Raw genomic sequence first — 6,451 nt, 5'->3', positions numbered from 1 at the left:
CCCACCTGCTCCTCCGCCGCAGCGTGCGTCCCCCACCTAGGGACCTTGGGGTGCCCCAAATGACACCAGAGCCCCGAGTCTTCACCCCCTTTTCCTGGCTCCCAAAGAAGGCACAGAACGAGTCAAACTGCCCTGGACAGCAGCCCAGCACTTCCTTCCATCCCTTTTCACGTGTACATCCCCCCCGAAAGGGACTCTGCCGCAACAAGAAAGGGGGGGCAGTCCCCAAAAGGGCTGAAGTTCCTGCCCAGCCTCGCTGTCACAGGTGAGGGGCAGAAAGAGGGAGTGGCAGCAGAGAGGACACCGGAAGGAAAAGAAGAACAGGGTGCAGGATGAAATTGAAAAAAAAAACAAACCCCAAAAAAACCTGGGATGGGCAGCATGACAGAGAGGGATTAAAAACGAACACGGACAGGAAACAGGACACAAGGATCCAGTGAGAAACAATGGCACAGGGAGCACCACAGAGCCACAAAGAAGAAAAAGGAACACAAGAGAGGTGTGGAGAAGGACGGAGAAAAAGACAGAGTGCTAAACACACGGCAAGGACAGAGAGTTTCAGAGACAAAGAGGGAAACAAGGACTGAGAGAGGAAACGACCGTGGCACGTGACGGTGGGGGGAAGATGGGCAAGGTGCAGCACAGGGATGGAGACAGAGAGGCATGGCCAGCAGGACAGAGGCTTATCAAGAGAAGGGTACAATGAGGGAGGAGGACTGGGCAGCAGGTGTAGACAGGTACAGGCAAAAGGACAGCGAGAGGGACAAAGAAATACAGTTATGGTGCAGGACAAAGAGGAAAAAAAAGAGGAAGAAAGAAGGAGAAATCAAGACGCAGGCAGGGAGGGAGACAGAGATAAAAACTAGAACAGGGCAAGGGATTGAGTAATATTTATTAAATAAATATTGAGGATTTATTTATTAAAAGAAAAACAAGAACAAGAGAGAGTGAAGTAGTGAAAGGGAAGGGGAGGGCGAGCACACAGGACAAGAAAGGAACACAAGACACACCTATATACAAGTGTCATCAAAAAAAGAACCAGGCTGTATTCTTCTGGACTTGCCACTTGAAACTACTCGGCACAAAGCTGACGTACGTCTTCGGCAGTGATATCCGGCCCTACCGGCAGTCTTTCCCGGACAGCTGCTGGTAACTTCCTGGAATGCAACACAAAGGTAGTTCTGTGGAACAAGAAAGCAGACATCAGGAACTCGAAAAACCCTCATCCTCTGAAAACGGAAAAGTCAACAACAAAAAGCAAGCCTCTCCCTGCTCCAGCTGCCAAACACACCCGGGCAGTTCCTGGACATTATGGCCATCCTGTGAGCTGCAGCCTGGTGTCTAAGCTTGGCCTAACCCAGCTTCACAGGACAGCACTTCATTTTTTTTACAGGGATTCAGAAAGAAAATTTACTCTGCACCATTTGAGTAAATCCATGTAATCTTGAGGCAAAAGCTGGATCTTTTCTCCTGTAGAAACTGACACGGGCCCACAACTCTGCTAACACAGATACATTCTAAATAGGCCCCACAGGGAAATGCAGCTTCACCTGCTTTGTGTGTGTTTGTTTTAAAAGAAAAATTAGCTGGAATTAAAGACTACAGTGCAGTAAGATTCAAGGAGGTGGAAAAAGTTACAGTGATAAAGTGTTGTTTATTGACTGAGCTGGCACCTATATGCTGAGTAAATTAAGCACGCTAATTCCCAATGGTAAAAGTTTACATTTCATAGAAACAAGCTGTTAAAAGCTATGACTGAAAAGGTTCCAATGACTGAAATTCCAAAGAACAGTCTTATTTAATCAAATATCCTTGATACCATGCAGACTGAAACACTGAACCTCTGCAATAGGATTTTAAAAACTGGGACTGAACCGGACTGAATAGAACTAATCTCGTTTTGTTACATGGTTTGAAGAACTTGTAGAAAAAAACACAGCCCTAGATAGGGCAGAACACACTAGTTTAATTCTTAATGCAGCTACCACACAGAAGACCTGTTTTGAAACACACAAGCTTTTAGATGGACAGGACTGCTGGAAGGAAAGGCTGAAGTTTTTTTACAGATGCCTGTAACTCATAGACTAAGTATCAAAATTATTTCCACAGTATCAGAAAGCTGTATTTAATTATCATCAAAATACTGGAGTTTTTGCTTTTCCATCCATTTGGGGAAGGTGGAAAGACAGCCTCCAGGGCCCAAGAGCTGGCAAGGCTGTGAGACTGCAGCACAGAAATGCCATGACCACACCCTGCTTCCCTAGGAGAAAGATGACTGGAGCTGCATGTGTGTTCCATGCTGGTTGTAGGAAAGGTGCTTCATTTCAGGACTGCAGGACTCAGAGAGAGAAGAGAGAAAACTGCCATTCTGAGCAGATGGTAAAATGCTTACATTTGTGCCAAGCACATGCTGGGAGTGGTGGGATCCACTAATTTGAGACTCTCCTTTGAAAGAAACAACAGCATGAGAAGCACTGGGCACACCTGGTGACAGCTCTTCCCTGGCCCCTGCATCTTCCTGCATGGAAGACTGGACCAAGTTCATTTGCACAGAAAGAGAAGATGGAACTTCCCACAAGATCCTGCAGAAAGAATCTTCTGTCATTTCCTCACCCAGCAGAATTACAGAATTCTGCTGGGTGAGGAATTCTGCTGGATGCTCCCACAGAAAGTGCAGAGTTTTGCTGAAAGAACAAATACTCCAGCTGCTGGAATCTAACACACTGTGGTTCCCAGGGTGTTGGGGGTTACATTTCTCTCTTTTTTGTCTATAGAATTTTTTCCCATAAGTTGCTAGGAAACTAACTACTGGGTACTGAAAAGTACTTAAGAAAAACTGGAAAAGTGGCCAAGGTCAGGAGAGCAGTGTAGCATCTGGCTACACTTCTTTTTCTCTGGGAGTTTCTCTCTGAGAGGGAAGATAGTGCGAATTTTGGGGACAGGTAAAAGACGGGGCTGGGGGTAGCTGTTCCTTCTCGCTCTCAGAAGGAAGACAGTCAAGCTGTTGCTTACTGCGGGGAGAATTCACTGCCACCACTGGAGTCCAGTCCTGTACTGCCTCTTCCTTTCTGTAAGTAAGCCTTTGCTCATAAGAGCAGCCGTTAGGTGGGGACCTTAACAAACTCCTTACCTCACTAGAAGAGGAACTTATCACCATCTGCTTGTGTGCCCAGGAATCCTGAGCTTGCCTCTCCCTGCCCTGCTGGGAACCGGGCCGCTGCTGTCTCACCCCCACTGCTTCTTCGGCACTGCTCTGGGTTTCTCTACGCTGTAGCTCCGCACTGCCCTGCTGGGATGTCCCGCAGTTCCAGCTACCACAATGGAGCTTCTGATACATCTCGTCCACCAGCCTGGAATTTTTGCTCGTTCCTGCTGTTCCAGCTTGGTGCTCCTCAGAGTCCTGCAGGGGCACGGGGATCGACTGCTCCAAGGTTTGTGAAGCAAAGCCTCTCCTCCATCCCTTCCCGTCTCAGCCGAGAAAGCTGTCACGGGGTTCCTGGTTCTGTTTGTTGTTAATGCCATAGCTGTGGCTTGTTTGCCTTGTTATACATACTAGCAAAGAACTGTTATTCCTAGCCTCGTATCTTTGCCGGAGAGCCCCTTAATTTCAAAATTATAATTTGGAGGGAAGAGGTTTACATTCTCCATTCCAAGGGAGGCTCCTGCCTTACCTAGCAGACACCTGCCTTTCAAGCCAAAACCCGGGGAGATGGATGGGCTTTGGGCACTGGCCAAGCACTGGAATTGCTCATAATCGCTTCTCCTCTTCCTAACTGCAGACAGCTGAACACCAAGGAGTAAAATCCTCTCTTCCCAATTCCAACACCCTCCCTCTTTCAGCCCACAGACTGCTGCACCTTAACAGTCAGTCCAAAGTATATGAAAGAGATGCAGGCCTGGTTTCAGAAGATGAAGTAATAATGACTGTTTTGTTATTTTGCCCTTGAAGGGTACTGCCCTACACTGGAAGAGCAGTACAAAATACAGGGGACAAAAAAAACCCAAAAAACAAACACGAGAACATCCATATTACAGAATTGTGTTGCCTGCCTAAACTTCACAACTGTTGGGGAACATTTCTCCCACATCTCCTCTCTGCTACTTGATTTATGTCACCACTGGCTGCTGGGGAGTTGTGCTGATTTATACTCCTGGAAATCTGTATTTGATCTTTTTAACAGCAAAGTATATAAAAAAGCTGAATCTAAGATACAATTCAGTTTGTCCTCACTCTAGAGGACTTAAAAGGGAAGGTAAGAAAGCTCTATTATATAGTGTTTTCTTCAGACCATCATAATGAAACTGTTTGATAAAAAGTGCAAAGACTTCAAAACAGGCAAATTTGCCAGCCTTAATCTCAGCACTGTTTCACTCCACTTGTGGCCCCAAGGGAATTTGCTATGAATCATACACCTCAAATGGGAATTTCCAACAACACAATCATCCCATTTTCTATTTCAGCTCTAAGGTCTGAAGGTCTCTTAAGGTCTACCTGAAAATCATCAACTGAAGGTATTGTCCTGTTTGTTGTCCTCCTCTTGTGCCACTGCCAGAGAGTATCTCTGGCCTCTGAACTGAGCAGCTAGGCAGCTTGTTCTTCCTGGAATTTCTTGAGCAGCGAAAGTGCTCCATAAGTGCTTCTCAAGTACTAGCCTCCTGTGAAGGACAGCAAGGAAAGAACTTCTCAGAGTGATCCCAGTCACAAGTACAGGCAGTTTTCTTTGACATACATAAATAGGCACAGAGAGGCACCCAGACAGACACATAGATATAAGAGTCCCTGTGACCTTGGATCCCTGAATACCCAGGAGAGGTGGAGTTTTACCCAGATCACAGCACCCTGCCTGGCTGCACTGACACAAGCACAGGTCAATCACTTCGCCCAGCACCACTCCTCATTTTCCTCCCATTGCTCCCAAATCCTCCCAAACCCCACCCGTGTCTGTGCTGGGGCCTGTGCCTGCTCCCAGCCCAACCAGAGGCTGTCACCCAGCCCTGCACCAGCTGTCACCCCTGGGAGAGCTGGGAATACACCAAGAGCTCAGCTCCCTGGGCTCCTGAACCCCCAGACCAGTCCTTAGATGCACAAAAAACACCAAACCTGCCCCTCTGGGCACAGCTGAACACCACAACCCCATCATCCCCACGGAATTCTGGCATTTGCCTCTTCACCTCTGCCCTCTTCTGGGCTGTCAGAAATGGCATTCCCTAGGCAGTTAATCCCAGCAGAGAGGAAAAGAGGAACCCTGCATCCCTCTGATTTACCCCACAGCATGGGCAGGACCAGGGCCCTCCACTGCAGACCTCCGGGGCAAGAGCCTCTTGGCTTTGGCTGCTCAAACACCAAAGCTTCTGACATCACGGGGCCCACTTAAATGGTTTTTCCTGTCCTGAAGGAGACAAAAAAAAAAAAAAAAAATTAAGCCCACTGTGGAAGTCAAAGGATGCCAGCTTTCACACCTCCCTTTTGATTGCTCACTACAGGGGTTTCTGGTAGAGAAACCACTGAACTGCAACACAAAGCTGCTCACAGCAGGCAAAGGCACACAGCACCAATAAGCAGCACCTGGACTTCAAGGAACACAACTTCATCGAGTTCCAGAGCCAGGGGATGACGTTTGGGAACAATCCTTGCTGACTGGAGGCAATCCAGGCCCCAGAAACAACAGAAGACCAAGAATGCCTGGCGGCAGTAGCACCACAGCTGTGCGATTTGCCCTCTGGGCACTGTGGCCCCACAAGGGCAGGACAAGCACGAGGCGGCGGCACTCAGGGAAGGCGTGAGGCCCTGGCTGCGGCACGGGACGTTTGTTAGAGCACGAGGCGGCGGCAGCGAGCGGAAGAAGCCTCGGCGCGTGCGCGGCGGTCCCGAGGCACTGCGCGTGCGCAGCGCGACTCTCCCGAATCAGCATCATCGGGCACTGCGCGCGTGCAGCCTTTCCCCGGGGAGCTGCAGCGACTCCTGTCAGCCAGCAGGTGGAGGCAGCGAGCAGCCCCACCCGCAGCTTTCCCTCTTGGTGCGCACGCGCAGGAACTCACTGTGCTGCGCGTGCGCCGTTCTCCAAGACGGCGGTCATTCCTTTGCTTTTGAGTCCTGCCCCTTATGTGCACGCATTTTTGCTGGGTGTTTTTATGTTTGAGGAGTTTTATTACTGCTTTTTAATTGAGCATGCACGACACTGCAGAGTTCGTGTGCACGGGTGGGATCCTCTGCTGCACATTGCGTGCAGTGTAAACGAGCCCAGCCCGTGCTTGGGTTTGGGAGGAGCACAGTAATGCACAAAATGGACGTTTCAAAAGGCAGTGCAGTGCAAACAACCTGGCAGACGAGGGTGGCACAGAACAAAAGGCTACTGCACACACAATAGCAGAAGTCAGAATTGTAACCTGGAAAAATATACTGTCCTTCTCACCCCCTACACAGGACCCCAGGATGGACACCTGGAGCACA

The 6,451-nt window shown here is 49.0% G+C and overlaps 1 long non-coding RNA gene across 1 annotated transcript; it reads right to left on the bottom strand.

The window, feature by feature from the left end:
* Positions 1 to 4,498: 4,498 nt before the first annotated feature.
* Positions 4,499 to 5,776, bottom strand: LOC128809666 (uncharacterized). Its single transcript, XR_008437817.1, has 3 exons — positions 5,567 to 5,776; positions 5,266 to 5,390; positions 4,499 to 4,656 (listed from the first exon to the last, which is right to left on the bottom strand). It is a non-coding gene; the product is annotated as an uncharacterized LOC128809666 (long non-coding RNA).
* Between the last annotated feature and the right edge of the window lie 675 nt (positions 5,777 to 6,451).

This window comes from Vidua macroura, chromosome 7 (genome assembly GCF_024509145.1).
Source record: "Vidua macroura isolate BioBank_ID:100142 chromosome 7, ASM2450914v1, whole genome shotgun sequence".
Lineage (NCBI taxonomy): Eukaryota > Metazoa > Chordata > Aves > Passeriformes > Viduidae > Vidua > Vidua macroura.
This window is presented reverse-complemented; position numbering and strand designations above follow the sequence as displayed.